Source organism: Protopterus annectens, chromosome 2.part2 (assembly GCF_019279795.1).
Source record: "Protopterus annectens isolate FY-2018-M chromosome 2.part2, PAN1.0, whole genome shotgun sequence".
Classification (NCBI taxonomy): Eukaryota; Metazoa; Chordata; order Ceratodontiformes; family Protopteridae; genus Protopterus; species Protopterus annectens.
In genome coordinates this window covers 144382542-144406280 of record NC_056730.1, presented here as the reverse complement: position 1 = coordinate 144406280, position 23739 = coordinate 144382542, and positions in this window count along the sequence as shown.

The following is a 23739-nucleotide window of genomic DNA, read 5'->3' as shown; positions in this document are numbered from 1 at the left end:
AGTGCAAGATTGGAGAAGATACTTTTTTGGCTGTCATGCAGATTGTAATGCCACAAGTGAATGACATAGGGCTTTAGGATAGCTTCACTGTAGAAAAAGAGAGTGACAGAGCATGAGGACATAGGTCTCCAGATAAGAGACTGAGCCTTTGTTTTTTGGCTCCTCAACTTATTGTTGAGGTGCTCTAAATCTGAGAGTGGCACTGGCCACCAAATGAACCAGTTATGGCTCTGATGAGATGTCATATGTACTTTTGCATAGTAGTACTAGTATTTAAATAGACCCACTGTACTAAAATCCTTAAAATTAATGTGTACAGTGATGGCCACCAGTTCATTTACTTTATATGGGTGGAAAAGGGTTGATAGGAGAGAAGGAAAAACAGAAAAGAAAAGACAAGAAGATCACAAAAGGATAACATCCAGGGATGAGCAGGAGGGCTGGCAAAGAAGGTTATATATTTATTTGTGTGTATGTGCAGAAAAAAAACTTTTTTCCATAACATATACTAGGAGGAGGTGGAAGGATATGGAAAACCAAGGGTATCAATCTCAATTAAGAAAGAAGGAAGGGGACCAACAGAGAGTGATAGATGAGCATACAATAAGAAAGGTTCATAAAGAAAGACAGAGGATGTACAACTGGTGATGAGGAAATATCTGGGATAATGCACAAGGAGTCAGTGTAATGCAATGAATCGGTAATAGGGCATATGAGGTGCACACAGGAACAAGGGCATGTTCAAACCAGGCCAAAAGCTAAGTAGTGGACCTATCCCTATAAGTGTTGGGGGCAGTCACAGAAGTCTTTTGTGATTTGGTACATGGCGCCTACCAGTTCAGTGAGTCTTGTATCCTCTACAGGAGGTGTTGTCACAAGATTCACTGTCTTTCCATTGCACTTTCCAACACAGCATTGAAGTCTGCATGCAGTTGTTCCTGCTCAGACAGTGTCCCACATCCTGAGCTACCTATTAGAGAGGCGTTTCTGCTTTTCAAAAATGAGGAAGCCCCAGGACAATTACCAAGAGGAGCTCTATTGTGTGCCACAACAGTGCTGGTTTTCTGTAGAGCTGCCCTTAAAAGAGGAAGAAGCAAACACTGATTATATGGTAAAAGAGAAAAATATGAAATTAAAACAAAAGAATGAAAAGGCAGAAATAAACCAGGCTAGGGAGCCCTATGCACCATCTTCCTGTGGGCCATACACCAGTTCATGTCAGTCTTATCCTATACTGGAAAAGAAAGGACATTCTTAGCCAGGCAGATGCATTTTCCACATCTAATAAAAGTATGGTATGCTAATAGGGTGGGTATATGTCTCTGGCACACCTGGCGTATACATGTCAGGTCAACTACACGGCGTAAAAATGAGTGACATAAGCAGCCAAGACAAAACACCTTGGATTGGTAAATAACTGCACACATGACATAAGGTTGTGTGTAACTATGACGACACATGACATACAACTGTGGGCCACCCAACAGCAGTCCATCTGTCAAATCCTCTGTAGCTGCCATTTAGCTTTCTGGGCAGCAATGGCTATACCATAGAGTGCATGTTCAGGTGTGTGAATATGACCCCCAAATTTCTACAATGAGCAACAGTGACAGAGAAAGTTGGCATGGATCCTTATTGAAATATTGTGACTTGAGTCCTGGCACACTGCAAAAAAAAGACCAAAAATGCAGAATAACAAATATCGAACATCACTCTTCTCAATTAATCTATTTTGTAGGGGAACAAGTCCCCTTGCTCCCCCTAATGTGGGGGGCAAGCCCCCTACACTCACTAAACTTATGTATACCAATTCCAAGATCGCCATCTTAGAAAAAGGGAATATTCTGAGAAATGGCAATCTCAGACTTAGTATATATATAAGTATGGATTTTTGGCCATTCAGTCTTCACATTACAGGACTTGGGGTTCTATGTCCCAACTATTCAAATAGTTACCAATGAACATAGTATAAAGCATCTAATAGAGCATGTGTACCCTATTGTGCGCATATGCATGCAGAGGAAAATGCCCAAAAAAGACAGGGACCTCAGTGCAGCGCTGAAAAAAAATGATTCTGTAAAAAAGAAAAAAATACAAAAGATTAAAAAATGTAAATATGAATGCAATACAACATACATCAACAGCTTCTCAGTATGAAAAAGTAATAATAAAATAGTCTATCTACATAGTTACATACTAAAAGGGTGAAATAAGAATTGCAATAATATGAAAAGGCAGGAATCCTATTAGCTTAGAAGTGTAATAATAACAGTACAAGTAGAGATGCTGCATGACTCAGCACATGTAGCCATACTGCATTCATTAGTCAGGTCTGTTCATATATCTGCCTTCTTAAAACTTGAATTCTGGGCTATAGCCACGTATTCCTGCTATTCTTGGACAGACAAGTGAATGAATATTTTAGACTGCTAGCCTCACTGGGTGAGCACTCTACCATGGGCTGTCAGAGAAGTCATTATGCTGTTAAATCTTGAGTCACAATGGTGGCACTTTGAAGGAGGTGAAACTGATAGGGTGGGAATCACACATACAACATATTATATGCTCCAAACAACATTAATATGTCCTGGGCACATGGTAATATAAATACACAGGGATACTGTACAGTGCGTGGCTTGAATCTACAACATCTTGCTAGCATGTCACAGCGAGCAACCATTTGTCTGAGGTGGGTTCATGTTGTACTCCAGGTATTAAAGGCTGGGACCCGGAGCAGGTAGGGACAGGATAGGTCAGGAGGGTCAGAAAGGGGATGGCTGGCTGGAGAGAGATAATAAAAGACTGATGCCAGTGGGGGTCCAGTCTTTTCATCTCATTTCTTTGGCAGATGTTCTACCTATAAGCTGCAGCATGGATGGTCATGCAACTAGAGGTAAGACCTAAGTTATTGGTTTGTGGTTCTAGCATTGGGTTTTGTGCAGTGATTTAAGGATAAGGCAGAGAACTATGTGATGCATAAGATAGGCAAGTAGGTTTTCTAAGCAGTCAAAGGTCAGCAGTTGGTGTGGTCAAGTAGGATTAAGGCTTCAACATTAAAATTTTTGCAGGAGATGCAGGTTCATTCTGTAGGCTTGTTACTCTGCAACATTGCGTGTGGGTTCCTTTCCCACATCAGGCCACTGGTTTAAATATTTTAAATATTTTACTTGATAATAAAAGTTACAGATGCAAGTAAGCAGGTCCTGGAGTTCTGGTATTAATTTACAAAAATAATTTAAACTATTTTTGCAAGTGATTACCTGGGTCTGGAGGTGGGGGTAGAGCCCTTGGCCAGGCCATGGGCTTGGAAGAGTGTACCAGCGTACGACTGCATGCAGGCAAGATCAAATTAAAAAAATAAAAATGAAAGTGGGATGGATTTCAGATGAAGGTTTCTGTTAGAAAGTAAGCCTAAGTTATTAGTTAGCTCAACATTTCTGTCTCTGGACTGCAGTGTGGGTTACTGTTTTATGTAATAAACGGGAGTAGTATTTAGACATAATAGTAAAGAAAAACATGAAAAGGGGAAGGGATCTTAGATTAAAGCTGCTTTGGGTCGACAGAGTAAACATTACTAGCTCAGCAGTGAGAAAGGTTTTATTTAGCTCAGTGTTGTTTTTGGCCTGGAGTGTAAAAGGTACATTGTTTGAGCCTTAGGTCTGCTCATTAAGGGGAGAATGCATTGCTTTAATATAAAATTATCTTTCTATCTACCTATATTAAAAGTATGCAATAATTTAATATACCAATACATATATATACTCTTTTTGCAGGTTAATAATGTTAGTTATAAGAACACACAGAGTTACTTTTATAGGGAGGTTTATAGGGAGTTGGAGGGCATGTGTAATTGTCAGCATTGTACAATATACACAGGATAAGAAAAGCATAGATGGAAGGAGATACAGGTTTAATAAACAGACTGTTCCTCTTGTGTCTATTTCCCAGAGATGGAACACATACAAATACAGGTACAAGCTATGCATAGCATTGAAGGGGGAGAGTGATGGGAGGTTTTGTTTTGGCAGACAATCAGGTCAGGGTGACAGCAGGTTCATCCATGGGATAACGTCCAGCCAAGGAGTAATCAACGCCCTGACATGCAAGCTGGGTCAAGCAAGGGTGTTCAGGACACTAAGGAAAGCAACAAGAGTAGCAAACATGCAAGGAAGTATAAACACAAGAAAAAGCATGGAAAGATGTGAAAGATATCAGACAAGGAGGAAGTTAAGTGCATTTTAAATAATTATCAGATAGTTTTACAATGGTTACAGAGTCAATGCTTTTTTAGAGATGAGGAGATGGCTGTAGTTGAGTCTCAGACTGATAGTTATCTGTTCACAAGACAAGCTGGCTCACTAAGGCATGAAGTAATGAGAATTTTTGGGGTGACAGGGAGTCAGTGGGGGGTAGGATTCCTAGGGCTATCAAGTTTGAGTAGTGAGCCAGGTATAGGAGGGAAGGTGCCAACATCAGGTGTGGTAATTGTGGACCAGATGGGGTCATTGCTAGTGCAACTCAAAGGGAGCATGGAAAGGCAAAAGACTGTCATACAAGGGGAGGACATGCAGTCACAAAGTGGGGGTGAGACTGACGGAATAGTACAGGAGTCATCACACTATGCTACAGTCACACCAGATTAACTTCTAGGGTTTCATTTGAGTGAGAAAGTTTAGCAGCAAATGTTACGGGTATGTGGATATATTGTCTTTTCTGAATAGAGAAGACAGGAAAATAATAAGGACATGAGTGAAAGGTAACCTCTTCAGAAAAAGAGGAGGGTTGTCAAAGGTGTGGACATGGGAAAATTGGGTTATCGATTATTCAATATATAAAGAATTTTTGGATGACAGGAGCCCCAGTAAGATGAAGGGTGTCAACACATTTTAATAGGGTGAACATTATGCCTTTTCCACAAAGGCGCCAAAAGTGGATGTGATACGATGTGAATTATAGAAGAATGAGACATGTGCACTCAGAAAGACCATGATCTTGGATGGACCTTGGCTTACTGCCCTGGTGAGAAACAAGTGGGAGTTTGATGGTGACAGACTGTAGTACGACTTGGTACACTAATACAGGGAGGTGTTTGGGCTGTGTTGAAGTGTTATGGGACAGTCCCACACCTAGCAACAGCCACTATGTTACTCCTAGGGACAATATGCCACAGAGCAGGAAGAAGACAGAGGCCATGAGTGGCTGGCAAAGTGTATAGCCACCTGGGTTACAACAGGTATTACAAACAAAGCAATGAATATGTCAGGAAATTGTCCAGACGCAAACTAATGCTACTAAAAGTGAGATAGAAATGGTGAGACTACTGCAAAAATGACATGAGGAAATCTCACAGCACTCTCAGCAATACATGGAAATAAGGGAGGCTGCGGACAATGCCACGAGGAGCATGGCTGCACACTCACAGCATCCATGACAACTTCTACCCACACACACATGTGAGTTGTCACCAGACACACATGGCAGAAACCCTTGTGAGAGGCAGAGGTTGAGTATGGATGTGTGGAAGTTGTATTGGATGTTCAGCATGGGTTGTCCAGTAAGCTCCAGCATCTCTATTTGTGCAAATTTCTACAAGTCAGCTTGTTGGACATTGTTGGAATTCTGCATCTTGAGGAAGGCCCTCACAGTCTTGGTCCCTTAGTATGAAACTGTCAAGGATCACAGTAGCACCATGTAGGTCATGGCACCATAGGAAGTTAAACTCACACTCTCACCCTACCACTGATTCCTGCTCCCACTGTAGTCTACCACCATAACTATCAGGGGACATCATGTATAACAGAGAATGGATGGCTGTACACTCTAAGTCCTACATTCCTCCATACTCACACACACACACACACACACACACACACACACACACACACACACACACACACACACACACACACACGCACATGCAAACACACAGTAGTAGCAGACCCAGTGTTGTAACAATAACAAGAGGTAAAAGGATTCTGCACAACCATTGATAGGCTAAAACAAACCTCAACTTACCTATGGTGAGAAATAAGAAAAAAATATCTACCTACCTATGGAGAGGAGAAAACAAAAGAAACAAAACCTGTAGTTGCCTATGGAGAAAAAAAAACCTCTGCCTATATTGAAAAATGCACCCCTAACTAAATTAACAGTCTGGTAGTTGGTGTAGAAGATTCCAGCTCAGCTCTTCTATAGTCATAGGTATAGGGGGTTTGAACCCGATTAACTAAAACCTGCCATCTAAATCCTTAACTAGGGCAGTTACACACAACTGGAGAGGTCCAAAAGCATTTTGATAAATACAAGCCCAGTGCAGACAAGGACAGGAATAAAATTATGCCACACATCACATTATCGGAGTGCTTCTTCATGTCAATTTACAGAACATGTGGTTTGATATACCATGTTTCACAACAGCAGCAACAGCTCAGCCCTCCTGTTGGTATGCCTAGCACTGTGTGTCTCTGCCTAATGGGAACTGTGCCAGTGATGATGGCTGTAACTTTGTCAAATGTCGATTTTTGTATGTGTGGAGGAATGTCTGATGCACAGTGGTAGTCAACTCAAAGCCAGATCATTGTCAAATGGGGCCCTAAGCAGGGTAATGGCTACTCCCCCCAGGCATTCCAGTGTCCCATTACTTGGCTATTTTTCCCCAGTTACCATAAACATCATTCAACCTGTCAGTGTGCAGACTATTTTCTTCTTTACTTCTACAATGATTACAGATATTTAGATTTAAATTTAAAATGTTTATTTCAATTTTTATAGCACAAATAGTTAGCCATTTTTTAAACAAAACAAATCAGTCTCACAATGAAATCTGACTTGGCATAACAACAGTACAATTCTCTGCTCTTGAAACTCACTTTCATTGAAACTGCATTGAAACCCACATTCAAAGACAATGCTTCTGGTCATCGGCAGATTAAATTTATATTTGGGCTGTTTTCAACCATAGGCCCCTTGCACACATTTTTAGGACCATGCACACATGCATGTGTTCTTTGATTCACCTCCTGATTGTATTAAATTATGTTCCTTGTATAATACAGCAACACTTGTTAGAGTGTGCTTTAAATTTGTAGTTTTGAACATTTTTCCAGTAAGCAATGAAACAAAACGTATGAACCAATAATGACAAAAGTATCAATTTCAGAACATTTCAACCATAAAAGTCGACTCAGAATTCTGTCATTGCGAATCAATATCAGTCAATATGCACAATCTCTGCAGAAGTAAAAGTCGTCTGAATAATTTCACATTAAATTTCACATTTCATTAAATTTCACATTAAAGAGATTTGTAACTAATGAAGAGGTTGCTGCTCGCAAACAACCTCACATTTCAGTGTTACATCTATAAATTCAGTACCTGCCTCCCTTGAAGCATACATTGCCTATGTTACATTAAAAAAAAAACATTGGTAAGCTGGTGATACAGCAAAAGGGAATGGCTGGCAAACTGACAACAGATTCACAGTTACTAGGCATCTCATCTAAAGGAGGACACACTCAGGAGTGCAGCATTCCCAAACCCACTTAAAGTGAACCAATCAATCTATATGGTGGGGGAGTAGAACCCACATCTTCCCCACTAAAGCCAACCATACTACCTGATGGGCCACTAACACTGCTTTCGAATTGTATAGCACAAACACTGATATTTATTTGCTAAATAAAACACTTGCACATTGAAAACGTACTTCGCATGAACAAAAGTAAACTTATCTTTCCTTAAAGCTGACAATTCCTTGAAAATGCACTGAAACTTTGAAAAATGCACCCCTAACTAAATTAACAGTCTGGTAGTTGGTGTAGAAGATTCCAGCTCTTGCATTCTATAGTCAAGGTATAGGGTTTGAACCTGAGCAAGTTAATTAACTAACCTGCCATCCTTAACTAGGGCAGTTTACACACACCCACAACTTGTCTCATCTTTCTAAGTTCTTTCTGGTTAAATCCACACCTATAGATGTAACAGCTTTAGCTCATAGCAGTAAATTCTGTAGCAGCTCCAGCAATTTCTGTATGCTCTATCCCATATGAAAGCAGCAGGAAGTTCCAGTGTTTAAATCCACTGTGAATACATCATGCATTGTACTAAAGACAAATGCACAGATGCAGTGTGTGTCCTTAAAGAAGAAATGTATTTTTTAATGGTTTAATTAAATGTTGTGGGAGCCCCCCCCTAGCCAGCAGGCCTTAGGGAACTGCCTAGGTTGCCTAGTGCTGGATCCGGCTGTGAGTCAACCATGCCCTTAACAGCACTGACTATCATTTACACTGCATGCACCAAGATTTATCTTCCTAAACTTGTACTGTCACATAACACTCATCAAGGCCCATATTTGTAGATTAAATTCTGTGACCTCACCTGTGCTGCCATGTACCCTGCATTTGCCTGTTTTAGTGGTACTGTGCTGATTAATTTGGCTGGCTGTTATTACTATCCTCACTGCTGGTGATTGGAGGTGCTCCATGGAAGGGAGGTGCATTATTAGTGACAGGTCCCACTGGCAGCGCAGATGGTGATGGTGGTGTTGGTGGACTGGACTGATACAGAATAATACTGTGCATTATGCAGCATGTAGTGAAAGTTCTGCACATGGTGGTTGGGTCAAACTGCAAAGCCTCCCCAGACTTATCCAGACAATGGAAGCTTGTGAGGGTGTTCTCAAATTAAGCAATGCTGCTTCTAGAGTGCACACTTCTGGGCCTTACATGTTATGAAGAGGAAGTGAAACATATTATCTGCAATTATACAGAGCTGAGTATATATTGTTTTTGGTTATAGAGTTTAATAGTTGCTTAGATCTGTGTTGAAACTGTTGTCTCACTGTTCTTAGAGACTGATCGGCAAATATACAGAGCTGAGAATTTTTTTTGGTTTTAAAGTTTGTACTGTTAGGTTTTGCTTAGATCTCTGTTGAAACTGTTTTGTCCCACCCACTCTCCCTTTTTTGGTTTGTAGTTTAAATTTGTTGGCTTTTGCAGTTGCCCACCCCACTGTAGATTTGATCTGGGACACTCCCCCAGTCCCATCTCTTTCCCACATGCTACCTATTAAACACTTTCTGCACTTGCTTTTAGTCCTTTTTAATTTAATTGCATTTTTTAAACTGTGTTTGGTCTAATATTGCTGCATACTCAAGTGTGCTAACTTGCACTGCATGTGAATTGTTTTTTTACTACTGTTTTTGCTACTTTTCTGTATAAAAAAAAAACTGTAAGCCTGTTTCCTAACTTTCCTGTAACTAGTGTTCCAGATACAGATTTGCTGTATTCAGGACTGTATGTAAGCTTCTGAGTCCCCCAAGCCTTTCTGTGTTGGAGGGAAGCCTTCTAGCTTATCAGTGGGAGTGGTAAGCACTAGGTAACCTGTCTACCACATAAGCAGTGGTTCTGGCCCAGAATTTGTAGTTATTGGCCATTTGGACAATCTCTTCCATCTCTCTCAATTTTCTGATTTGAAAGCCTGCATTTGCACTTGTTTCTGTCCTGTAACTCATCTAGTGCAGATACAGATTCTTAGTTTTAGCATTTAAATTTGCTTGTTCATGCTCAGCACTTGTTCAGAACTTGTAAGCACTACATAAGCTACTAATTACTATAGCACTCTATCTTCCTCATTACCACTAGAGGAAAACAGTTTTTGTACTTACTTTTCTCACTTGCATAGATAAAAACAGCTCCCACAAAGTCTGCGTTGTAAATTTTCCCTTTGGGGTTGGGATGGTGGCCTAATGGTTAAAGTGTATGTCTTACGAACACAAGGTGCAGGGTTTGAGTCTCCCAAGGGATAATTGGCTAGGCTTAAAATGACTCACAAGGGCAGTTAGCTTAGTACTAATCTATAAACCTATAAAAACCTATAGAACTAGGCAAGCCTCAACTCAAGTGCTTCAGATCAGCTGCTCTTATTGCAGCACTTGCAAAACAGAAATCAGCACTTGTCCTAATCTCCTAGACAGCACTATTATTCTCCAAATTTCCTAGACAGCACTATTATAATATAGCATAAGACCCTCGATCGTCCGCAGGACTTAAGTTCAGTTTACGCTTCAAAGCATGTCCAGAGGTCAGCTTCAGGTGTACTCTCCAGTTCATCTGGTGGAATTGGGCATACTGAGGCAATGTCACAACTGCCTCATGTATACAGACAACCCTCTCCTCTTACCTCTAAACACAAACACTTATGAGAGATGCAAATACACAGCTAAACTGGAGGCTAAGCGCTCTCAACCCATGACTGTAACAGACAATCAAGAGGATAAGGGACACACTTGCATCACACCACCTGTCACACATGAATCTGCAAAACAAGCACCGGCAAAACATACGCATAAATACACAAAAACATATTCGGAGGCACTAGGTACCAATCTGAAAAAGAAACAGTACCCTCCAAAGCAGACAAGCAAGCAACCTGTACCCCCAAATACAAGCCAGAAAACACATAATTCACATCAGCAGTGTGCCTCACAACAGCCCTTAAGGCAAAACACCATACCTAACATGCTAGTAATAGGAGACTCTATAGTAAGGCACACGGATGTTCCACTCACCAGGCTGAACAAGGAGAAGGTTACTGTCAGCTGCCTATTGGGTGCTCGGATCCACCACATAACACAGGCACTTAGGCCACTCCAGAACAAGTACAAGTATGATGCTGTCATTGTACATGTTGGTGTGAATGATCTAAGATGTACCTCCCTGGACTACATGAAAAGAGACATTGAGGAGCTCTCTGATCATGTAGCCCAAGCTGGTATGACACTGTCCTTGAGTAGCATACTACCTTCACCTAGAATGATACCACAATACAAAGAAAATGATCAATTTCAACAATTGGCTAAGCCTCTGGTGTCATTCTAAGGGGATCCAGTGTCTGTCTGCCTGGGATGACATGATAGACAAACCTCGCTGTTTTGCCAGAGATGGGTTGCACATGTCACCCCTAGGTTTTCGAATACTGGCCAAGGCTCTTGCCACCCCCATAGTGCCTTTTTTAGGCAAGGCTCAAAGGACAAACCAACCACAGTAACCAGCACAGGTAACAAAAAACTAAGGGTAATGCTACTCAGTGCCAGAAGTCTCAACCTCAAAATGCACACACTCGAGGCTCTCCTCAGCATGGAGAAAATCGATGTTTGTGCAGTGACGGAAACCTGGTTCAAGGCTCAAGAGAGCACCCCAGCACTGCCAGGTTACAATTCATATCATACCTTCCGGCCTCAGTTACTGGATCGCAGTACAAAGGGCGGAGGAATAAAACCAAGACTCCTTCCTCAAGTAAGAAGAAACCAGTCTGGTGGACCCCGGCCATAAGCAAACTTTACAATAAAAGGAGGAGACTTATACAAAAAAAGGCCAAATCTCAAGATGAAAAATCATCCCTGATCAGCATTAGTAAGAAATTGAGGGCACTCATCAAGTCAAATAAAGCTAATTTTGAAAAGAAAGTTGCCAAGGATGCCAAGGATAACCATAAGGCCTTCTATGGCTACGTCAAAAACCTAAATGGCAAAGCTCAGGTCTGTTCTGAGCTAGTACAAAATGGAACAAAATACACTGACCCTTCTGACATTGCCAACATCTTGGCTGACAGGTTCAGTGCAAATCCCCCCCCCTCACCACCTACAGGGCCTATTACCATTCCAGGGGATTGTGTAAGTCCAATTATTACTGATACATTGGTTAACAAGGCTCTAGCTAAAGCTAAAAACACTGCCTCCATGGGACCAGATGGTGTCCCAGCCTGTGTCATACACGAGCTCCAAAAGGAATTAACCCCGCATCTTAATACCCTGTTCAGTCTCAGCCTCTCCACAGGATATGTGTCCATAGAATGGCGCACGGCAATGGTGGTCCCGCTACACAAGGGTGGGGCCACAACTGACCCTGGGAACTACCGACCAATAAGCCTGACCAGTCTCATCTGTAAGGCTATGGAGCAAATCATTATGGAACTCATAAATGGAGAGATTGGGAACCTCCAGTCACTGGACCCCACACAGTTCGGCTTCGTCAAGGGCAGATCATGCCTCCTGAACCTGGTGGATTTCTTTGAGACAGTTACTCAGGCTATAGATAAGGGAAAGGAGGTACACATGGCTTACCTTGACCTTGCTAAAGCATTTGACACCATTCCCCATTCAGGTATTATTGATAAGCTCACCAGCCTGGGCATAAACCCTTATGTCACAAGATGGATCGCAAACTGGCTCTCAGACAGATCCCATAAAGTAAGAGTAGCAGGATCTATGTCCAAATCCAGACCAGTAATGAGTGGTGTGCCTCAGAGCTCTGTCCTGGGGCCCCTCCTGTTTGGCACATACTTCTCAGACATACAGGCAAGCACGGAAGGGCTGTGGCTGACTAAGTTTGCGGACGACTGCAAACTGGGTGCTATAATAGAGTCGCCGGCCGACATGAAGATCCTCCAGAAGGGCCTAAATGAGACTGATGCATGGTGTCAAAGCCATGGTCTCAAGCTAAATGCAAAAAATGCGTAGTAATTCCCTTTGAAAAAACAGAGTACCTGCAAACTACAACATAGGAGGTAATCCCCTGAAATCTGAAAAAGAAATAAGGGATCTAGGGACCCAAGTAGATAGTCAGCTTTCCTTTGATATCCATGTTGCCAAAATGGTTAGAAAATCCTTCTATGTTACCCATCTGATCACGAAAGGGTTCGCATCAAGATCTAAGGATGTAATGGTGCCCCTCTACTCTTCTCTCATCAGACCCATTATTGATTACAATGCACCAATTGGAATGTACCTGGCTAGACATCTCCAGCAGCTGGAGAGACCACAGAGGTACCTAACCAAGAGGATTACTGGCCTCAAACAGTTGCACTATGCAGTACAATTGAAAAAGCTAAGACTGTTCTCTGTTGCATACCGCTTTCTCAGAGGCGATCTCTGTCTAACGTACAGAGCCATGTCCAACCCAGAATTGTTGAACATGCTCCATCTTAGCAAAACCAAATCTACTCGAGCTACACGCTCTAGGGATATAAACCTCAACACAACAATGAATATAACATCCTGGAGGGATAGATTCCCTTCGCAGAGACTTCCCTTACTATGGAACAGGGTCCCAATCTACATAAGACAGAGTCCCTCACTACCACTCTTCAAGAGGAGCCTTGATGAGTGGATGGGTAACAGAAAGTTCATACCGGGGATCACATCAACAGCACTACTAGATAGGGGCCAAAGGTACTAGCTGCTAGTACAAGGGTCTAGGGAACTACTAAAGGGGTGGTGAATACCGCACAATGTGGCTGGGCTAATATATGCCTTCGGGCAGATAGCCCAGTACCAACCTATGAACCTATGAACCTATCTGGAATAATAAGAAAATGCAGAACGTTTACCATGTTCACTGCGTTGTAATAAATGTAATAATTGGCCTAATTTTAAATGGATGAATCTGCAAAAACCAGTATCAAGTCATTTCTAGTCAACTTAACAATGGGAGCAATCAAGATGTTAAAAAGTCATTTAGGTGTGACAGAGTTTAATTTTGTGGAAAAACAGCCTTGCAGAGCATCATAAAATCATCTCTTGGGTATTAAGCAGGCATCACACTCACAAAATGACTGTATGGGTCTGTGACACAGCATTGCTGTACCATTGCTCCACAGCTCCTGGTGGATCTCACAATGATGTCATAAACCTGACTTTGAATGCATAGCATGCATTACCTGAAGAATATAAGGGGGGACACATGAAGACAGGATTGTTATGCATTACACCATTCTCACTTTTATGTCCTTATCTACACAGGTGTTTGATGACTTCTGCTGCACATATCTACTAAGTGTCCATATTATATCCATCTATTGTTATAAATGACAGTCTAGTGAACTTGTGTGCCAGATATGGGGGTCATAGGCATTGCCAGCATGCAAGGCTGAGATATTGCCTATGCATCCACATGTATCACACACTACCGGGCAGTTGATAGAATGGTAGCATTTCCTGTTATTGTACATTTCTCTTTGTGGGCAGATAGGGCCCTAATAGCCACATAATTCTAATCTAATGCATTGACCTCCTTTGGAAAGAGTGCCATATTGTAAAAAGCATACATGGTTATAGCTCCCTCCTGTGGTGTCTGTGGAAGATAGATATGCTCATCCACATCAAAACATTTGGAAGAACTGCTGCTATCCTACAGGTCAAAGCCTGTGAGATACTTAAAGTGTCCCCAGTCTGTTTCTGAAAAGGTCCCTACAGCAAATATAGTGACAACTGTACATACTTTGGTATCCATGGGGATAGGCAGATCACGCGTTCCCCTAGCTCCAGTTTGTGGGCCAAAAAATTGGCCAAAGCCCATATGATGAATGTCCACACAATTTAAAGGAGAGCAATAATTTTCAATATTCACAGTTCTCCACTATGTTCATGATTTCTTTTTCATATTTCAGTGACTCACAATAGTGGGTCTAGGAATTACAACATAGGCTTATCTTCTTAAGTTTGCCAGTGCCATATGCATGTTACTTCAGATTTTAAAATGTGTATACTGTCTCTAAAAGTTTTGTGAGGATGCATTTGTGGCAAATAAGCTTTTTTCTGTTCCCTGTTCAGAAGCATACTGAACTTTTCAATTAATTAAACCATCTAAAATTCTTATACATTTATATCATTTACATCAAAATACTTGTAGTCCCCTTCTGTCATGCATGACAACACTGTTGGTTACTGCTTCAATAAGGGTAAATGGAGAAAGTATTCTCTTTTGGGCACTGTGATTCTGAGGCTTAGCTAGGGTGGTGTGAAGGAGGTAGCTGCCATGGGCGCACGTTGCCAGGAGAGCAATCTTCAGTACCAGCATTCAGATTCAGTTTCTGAATGCAGATATTGCAGTTGCCAAAGCGCTTCCTCCATATTTGGCCTAGGGTTGGCACATCAGGGGCTGTCACAGGATGCCAGAAGAGCTAGCTGCAGCTCTGCAGTGATGTGTTGATGGGATGATAGAAGACAGTTTATGTTCATTCAAAACTAACCCAATAGTGCATTTAGCTTCTATTTATCTGCCTTTTCCTATCTCACTCCACCTTCCACTAGCACCAGCTAAGTGTAAGACTCTACTGGTTTATGCCCTACCATTGCTTCTAGAAGTGTGTTTCATTGCCCCCAGCTGACAAAGCAAAACAACTCATTACATCCGAGTGACGCCTCCGGGTGCATCTGCAGTTAACTCATAATGGCGCCTCTAGGCATCAAATACTGGTTGTTCATATTTGCATCAATAATTCCAAAACCATGTTATGCACAAGGTTTTAAAATATTTCATCTTAAAGCTTACATAATGGCAAACTCAACTGCATTAATATTTGACATCTGTCTAGTGCAGGTAAATAGATATTAACTGTTGTTTTTATGATATTCATTTATATAGATATAATTTTCACATTTTTCTTAATATCTCAACAACCAAGTAACATATACAGAACTCATTAGCCTGATATGAAAGCTCTCAGATAGCTGAATAAAATACTGCTGACAGTATGTGTGTAACTTGAGTGATTGCTGATAAAAGTTGTTTACAAAATATTACAAATGTAACAGTTACTGTTTACTGTGACATAAAATTCAGTTTAAGACATAGAATCTAAAGAATACTATAACTATAAAAATAGTTTGTGCTGAAGAGTTTGCCATTTATACTTCTTCCATAATCCCTATGGATTCCAGAGATATGAACCTTTGTTTGAAATGTGAGGACATAATTTGATTCTGTCAAAAGGTTTAGGTGCCCCCCCCCCCCCCCCATTGGAAGTTACAGTGCAAACTTCCTGAGCTCCATTGGAGTGAATGAGTTAATTACATTCTCTTCTTTAATGCCTCTCTTTTTGACTCTATCCCTACCTTTTACCGAGGCAGCTTATGCATCTCGTATAGTGCTCCACTTTACTCATCTATCTTTCAGATTGTACATATCAAGCTCTCGTTGTCTTTGTTATATATTCATCTTGCTTCATTTTGGTGAGTGTATGTCACATACTCTTTCTTAGATTAGTGCTTCTCTTGTTTTACTGCCAAAACTGCATGTGCACCTTCAAATAGTGCCAGACCAGTATATTTTATAAAGGAAAGATAACCCCTTCATCTTACAGGCCTACTTGCCAGCTGTGTACCCAGGAATCATGTTAGTTTTCTGGCAGTCTTTTTGCTTCAATGTATGATTCAGTGTAGCTGTATTAATAAACTTGATTTTTACTCCTGTTTCTTCATGGAGGCCATCTCTTTGAGTATGCTTGCCTTCTAATTATTCCTCCATTAAAGTGCAGAACCTTCCTTTTTTGCATTAAATCATTACCTGAAACTTAATTACTAGCCCTACAAATCACCCCATGTCTCACTGGGGACTGGCACTTCCACCCATGACCATTCTATCATTAATGTTTCAGGGATGAGGGTAATCCTACTGTCCAAGTGTATTGTAATATGTAAAACGTATATTAAAATGTATATTAAACAGGATTGATTCTTATTCTAAACCCAATGGCACTCCAGTAGTAACTGTTATTTTCTAAGACATTCTCCAAAGCTCCCTCTCTCTAGTTGCAGGTTTTCTATCCATATAACCATTTGAACCTCACCTCATATTTTAATCCCCCCACCAACATTAAATGAAATTCAATGCTGAATATCTTGCAAAATTCTAGACCCACCTCACTGGTGACCCAGATATTGAGAAGTATGACATCAGACTGGTGACCCAGCTATTGAGAAGTATGACTTCAGACTGGTGACCCAGCTATTGAGAAGTATGACATCAGACTGGTGACCCAGCTATTGAGAAGTATGACATCAGACTGATAAATGCTCTGCTATATGCAGCTCTGTAGTTACTCATCTGCAAAATAATTAACACTCGAGAAGTCTAAAATCCTATCTTGTACTGTATAATTTGTGTACATAATTTGTCCTAGTACAGAAGTGAGCTTGGCAGGCTGGTATTTGTTCTTTCCTGTAGCTATACGTTTGCAAAGGAAACATAATTAGTTTTAAGACATCACTCCAGATTTTATGGAGAGTCTACACATTCAGACATATGCTTCATCTTGCAGAACCGCCAACTCTCTGAGCACAAAAAAGGTAAATCAACTAAATCGTATATTTTATTTCCCTGAGGTCCTATAAGCTTCTCCATTAGGGTGGGAGGATAGCATAATGGTTAAGGTGTTTACCTGGCAAACACAAAGTGCAGCGTTTGAATCTCAATAATGCATTTTAGGTGGGAGGGTGGCCTAATGGTTAAGGTGTTTGCCTTACTAATCTATGAATCTATGAATCTATTATTTCCTCAGTGAAGATTTTCCCATTTGTTCTATTTACCAAGTCTAGAGCTTTTCTACCTTCCTGTATGATTCTGAAAATGAAGTGAAGCATTTAGTAAGTTTAGAGCTACCCTACCTTCCTGGATGATTCCGAAAATGAAGAGAAGCATTTAGTAGGTGTAGAGCTACCTTACCTTCCTTTCCTGCATGATTTGTGATTCTGAAAATGAAGTGAAGCATTTAACCTACCTTCCTGTGTGAGTCTAAAAATGAAGTGAAGCATTTAGTAAGCCACACTTTTCCATGCCCTCAATGTCCTTGCATATTTCACAGGATATGCAAATAATTTCTTTTGCCCATTTCTTTGAGCCATATCCTTCTACATATGCCACATGAGATTTGCTGTTTTTGTTTATGGCCCTGACATCCCCCCATCATGATTTTTCATTCTTCTATATTGCCTTTTTCATGTGCTTCTGAAACATACCTTCGTTGACATTATTTTTCTACTATTACTATATCCTAACAACTCTTCTTCTATTATCCTAGTATACCTCCACAGTGTTTCTTCCTGTGCTTCATAGCAAACTGAAATTTACCTTCCTATAGTATCATACCTCGCTTGTTAGCTCATTTTTAGGAAATGCATCAAGGACTATGAAATTCCATGTAACACCTTCTCATTCACCTGTAATTTTATTTCCATACTGCAAAGGAGTAGGGCAAAGATTTTCTTTTCCTTGTTGGGATCCCCAGTTTTCACTCTGTATTCTCACTCTAGACATGGCCAACTAAGTCTACTTCTGAAGATTAAAGTCCCCCCATTGCTGTGGCTTGTCTTCTTCTTTGCTCATGTGCTAATCCTGTCCTTGCAGGGGGTGAGTTCGCATAAAAGCTCAACATGGTTCCAGGGGCTGGTTTCTATAGTTTCAGGCTGAGTGTAAATGTTGCCATTCATGACTAACTCGGCACCTTGCTGAGCATTTCCCCTGAGGTTATAAACATAATTTAAAAAAAGCCTTATGGTTATCTTCCACCTGAGAGTTTATCTTTGCCTCATAGTTTACTTTGGCAGATTTGACCAGCTGTCTAATTTGTTTGTTTGGTTGACTGGTGAGTGTCTTTTTGCACTGTTTTGTCTTCCTTTGTGGCTTTGGAGAGGATTTTTTTTCCTTTTGTTGAATATCCTATTTTGATAAGGGTCCACCAGGGTGGTTTATTTTTGCCAGTAATCATAGGTTTGACTTGGACAGCTACTGTAATTGGCCTTAGCAAAGTACCTAACAGGTTTAATGGGGGTTCTATGTTAGTTTTAATACTAAAGGAGATCATTTTGTGGTCAGATCTTGACAGAGAGGAGTTAATGCATGGGAGGGAGCATCATCTCCCCATGTTTGTGAGTACTAGGTCTAAGATATTTGCTAACTAGAATCTTTGCTTTGACAAAGTCCTAAAACCTGTGAGCAAATAAATTGTGGGTCATATAAGTCTCCCAGTTTATGGAGGGTTAGTTGAAGCCACCGATAAGTATGGTGTTATGCTGAACATTAAGATATTCTAGTAGGTTTAGGTAGGAGGTATGGTTTTCTAGACTCATGTTAGAGGATCTGAAGCTAGCAAGGATAAGAGGGCGTCGCACCTGTGGGTAGTTGGGCATGTTGCAGCTCAAGTGAGTCACGTTGTTGGACCAGTCTAGCAGTGTACTTTATAAACACTGATACACCTCCTTCCTTTGTTTTATCCTGAGCTGAGAGGGTCAAAATGCATGAAAGGCACTGTAGCCATTGATACCCAGTGTGCTTTCCATGGTTCTAAACCATGTTTCCATTACTGAACATATGTCTGCATTCTCCCGGGTGAGGAATGGATCCAGGGAGTGCAGTTTTTTTTTAGTTTAAACTCCTAATATTAAGCATCAGTACTTTTAGATAGTCATGAGTGATTTTTTTTTTGTTTTGTTGGAGGGCTTAACAACTTGGCATATCCTAAAAAAGGCGCTATGGGAACAGATGAAGTTTTTGCCAATATCTGGAAGCCAAGTGGTGACAAGTGCAAACCATCACTGGAAAGCATTGTGGTTTGCCAATCATGTCTCCCCAAGCTGACAGATCTTGGATTGCCTTGTCTTGACACCAGAAACTAAGCCAATTGTTAAAGTCAATCATTTTTGCTAGTATTGTGGCATCATCATTGGTGAAGGTAGGGTGCTACCCAAGTCTAGATTCATACCTGCCTGGCACACATATTTAGAGAGCTCAGTCATGTCTGTCTTCCTATAGTCCAGTGAGGTACGTCTTCCGTCATTTACACCCACATGGACTATGATTGTGTCATGCTTGCACTTGTGGTTTAAAGACCTAAGTGCATGTGTGATCTGGTGGATCCTGGCTCCAGATTGACAGCTCACTGTGATCTTCTTGTTGTTTAGCCTGGTTAGGAGGCATCAGTATGTCTTACAATGGAATCCCCAATAACTAGAATATTAGCCTGTGTGTGGTATGTTGCCCTATGGGCTTGGAAGCTGGGGTAATATAATTTTCAGAGTTATGTGTTGTGTGAGGTGCAGGGCCACTGAGTAGTGTGTTTAGGAGGTCTTGGAGGTTTGGGTAGATGTGAATACCTCTTCATATGTGTTTCTATGTGTTTGTTCCTTAGTGTTGTTAGTGAGTGTTTTGGGTGTAACGCTGACAATCTGGTTTGTATTTTTTCATGTGTGTATCTGAGAGCTCTGCCTCCAATGACATTGTGTATCTACATCTCACACACATACTGTGTTTGTCTGTTCTAAACTGTAATGGTCGTCAGTGAACATGAGGCAGTTACTACTCTGCCTCAGGATCCCAATATTCACAGGCCAGAAACAGAGATGAAAGGGAAGCACCTATCCATTATAGCAGATCCTTAGTAAATGGGAAGGAGTAAGGTAGAGTCACTTTAAGGTCTAAGTAATAGTGTCTAGTTGTATACTATAAGATGACCTGTAGTGGTGCTGCCTTCTGCATAAACTGGCAGCTCTTAGAGTAGCTATGAACCATGGCAGACTATGGAGACCATTTCCTATAGAGGATTTTAAACTGGACAGGTTTGCTAATATGCAAGGCCCAAGTAACCACATTTGCACTATGCATGAATGCAAGGCTTTTATACCAGCAGGATGGAAGACTTTTACACAGTTAAGGCTTCAGGCCAATCAGGTAAAGACACAATAAGGTTTCCACCAGCAGTTCCCAACTCAGATGGGTTGAATCAGCCCTCTGCTCCCACCAGAGTGAAGAATAAAACCTTTTAATGTAAAACAAACTGACTATGAGCTCAAGTGCAGTAACAAATGCTTTACAACAAAAGGCAGAACTCATGCAGTATCATAAATCCTTGGAAATAAGTTGACAAACTTCTACAAACACAGAAAAACTTTGCAAATCTTAGAAATATTTTGGCAAACTCAGGAGAACTTTTGCAAACTTACAACAGCTTTTGCAGTATCAGAGGAGGTTAGGAAATATCAGAATACCGTTAAAACAACCTAAGAGCTCATCTATCAAGCATGTACTTCAAAGATGCTCTGTGTATACTTATGGGCACAGCTGCAGCAAAGCAAAGAAGGTCTGTGTCCACCATACATGGTCATAAACTTTGTGTGCTGATCTATTTTTAACCCAAGGATACATGTTTGGAAAGAAGATACTTGTGGAAGGTAGTAAGGTGGGAGGGTTGAGGAGGTAGTAGGGCCACAGAAACATAGACAAGACTGCAAAAGAAGGTAGTGATACAATCAGGGATGTGGAAGACAATGGAGAAGATGGGATGAAGTACACATGTATCAGCTGCAAGTAACTGAATTAAAACAGGTAAAAAAAAACACAAGATGAACAGCATACAGAAAAGTACTAAAATATACAGACCAAAAGCAGTTATGGCATCAGCATAATCCCTCCACTGTACATGTGCTATAATGCAAATATTACAAAACAAGTACCATACTGTAAAAATAATGTGTCTGTATACAACCCAGAGGCAACTTGAACTGTGAACCTCTTCACTTAGACTTTATAAAGCAGTTCATTTGCATGCTGAGCTATGCAGAATGACAGAAGAAAATATTGAATAATCAGTCAACCCTGGGGGCACTTGAACCATCTATCCTCTTCTCCACTTACAGTTCATTTACAGGCTGAGTTATGGAAGCAATCACGGTAAAGGTGTTAACTTTATCCTAAGTTGTACATGCAGACAGGTGTGCACAACAACTCCAGTATACATAGCAAATGACATTGGTCTTACTTAATTATTGATATGTAACAACAAGTACCAGTAATCATCAGCTGTGTGAACACTTATGGTATTCTTTGTGGCCCACTCTCACAGTGCAATCACAAAAAAGTAAGTGATTTGGAAGCCATTTGTGGATATGTTGGAGGTGTGTTTATCTATTAATTGACCAAATTAAACATTGAAAATGGGAGTATACAAAAAAAATGAGAAGAGGAAGTAAACAAGAAGGTAGAATTGAAGGAGAACAAGTAAGGAATAAGCAGGATGGAGGTGGGGTCATTTTGTTTACTATGGAAAAGGCACTCATTTTTCATACATTAAGAGAAGGAAATATGAGGTAGTAAGTAAGGGACATAAGAGGAGCACAGGAGGCTTAGGTAAGGCAGCAGTGGAAGTGAGGCACTACTGACAGGATGTGTTCTAAGATAATGAAGGACGGAGAACACAGTGAAGGAAACATCAGACAAACTGAGGGAAAACAATGTAGAGGGGAAGACTGAACAGCCAACAGAATAGGCATGGGCACAAAAGGGAGGAAAACTCTATGGTGGGGGGACAGGATGGGATATTCATAGCTGGAGTCTCTGCCAGCAGAGAACTAGTGGGAGATTACTCACCACTCAGGGTACCATCACCACCGGACCCTGTCTCTGGTGGTGACACATTTCTGGGCAGGGATGCAGCACAATGAGTCACTAGAAGAGGTTGTCCATTTGGTATCCACCCTCCTGCTGATAATCTGCAGTGCAGCACCTGCCAGCTTCAGATGGGTGACCACTGTACTGGCATCAGGTACAGAACTATCTGAAGCAGATGATGCAGGCAGGATAGAAGGGGTGGAGGTGACTGTGGCAGGCTGGGATTCAGATGTGCTGGGTGCCTCTGGTAGTGGAGAAGGAGCTGCTGCTATCACTCCTAAAGGGCAGACAGACCTTAGCAGTGGGTCGGGTACAGATCATTCTGCTGCTACATATAACAGCAAATTAAATGGCAAGATACAAAAGAATAAACAGTGCAAATGTGTTCAATAGAAATGATAGCAATGAAGGGGGAGGAGAGAGGAGTACAAATACAATGAAAAACTGAAGCTCACATAACATCTGAGTATGATACATTTAACATAATGTCTTTGTTGAACCAAACAGTGCTTCTCATTTTAACAAGGCTGCTAGTACTTACAACTGAGAGGAAGACCTGAATCAACAGCCTTCATCACATGCATTGTAACAGATAGCAGACTAACTTGAAAAGCTATTTAGACAAGCCAGTTGGTGTCTTTAATCTATGATGCAGTAATAATGTCAGAGAAAAATGTACATATAATAACGAAAACTTGCCACTCTGACATAACATTTCACACAAATTATATGCAAAAGAGACAAACTTCTCTTTTACTGTATATGGACAGACATGTCCACCCAACCAATAATAATGATCATACATATTTGTCTCAACTAATGCTGCGGTTATCATACGGAGACAGAAAAATAAGCCTCAGATATTTTTCATAACACAAATGGGAAGAGTTTGAACCTATAGCATCCACAGAATGTGGGAGCAATGTCTTAACATCCTGCTGCAGTTGTCCACATATGCATACTAGAGGATGCATGCGCAAACACACTATTAACATTAAATGATCATAGTGCTACATTCTAGCTATGGCAATAATGACAGGAATGGCACTGGTGTATGAAAGATAAACAGTTTGGGGAATAATCCCAACTGCTTTTAATATTAAAAACAAGAGATTCTGAAGCAAGTACACTCACCCTGGTGCTCTTTTAGGTGTTCCAGTCTTCTATTTCCTTCCATTTCTTCACTGGCCATAGATGTAAAAAGAGCAGTGTGTAAAAGTTGTGGATGGCATGCAGTGACAGTTTAAATGTTTAGCAAACATTTGTTTTACTTATAGTGCGCACGTGGTGCCTGTTCTTTAACTTTATCTTCTGATCTGCCAAGGAGGTCTGGATTGTGGAACCTCATGTCACTGAAATGATGATGATTCTGTTCCTCCATCGATGGTATCTGTATGGCTGAAAGCCAGGGGGCTAAAGTATTCCAAGCTTCAGTCTCAAACCGAGGCCCTTCATAGTCTTCTTGTATGAGCCTCTGGCTGTGATCCTTATGGAGGATGTAGGGAGATATGTTTTACTCCTC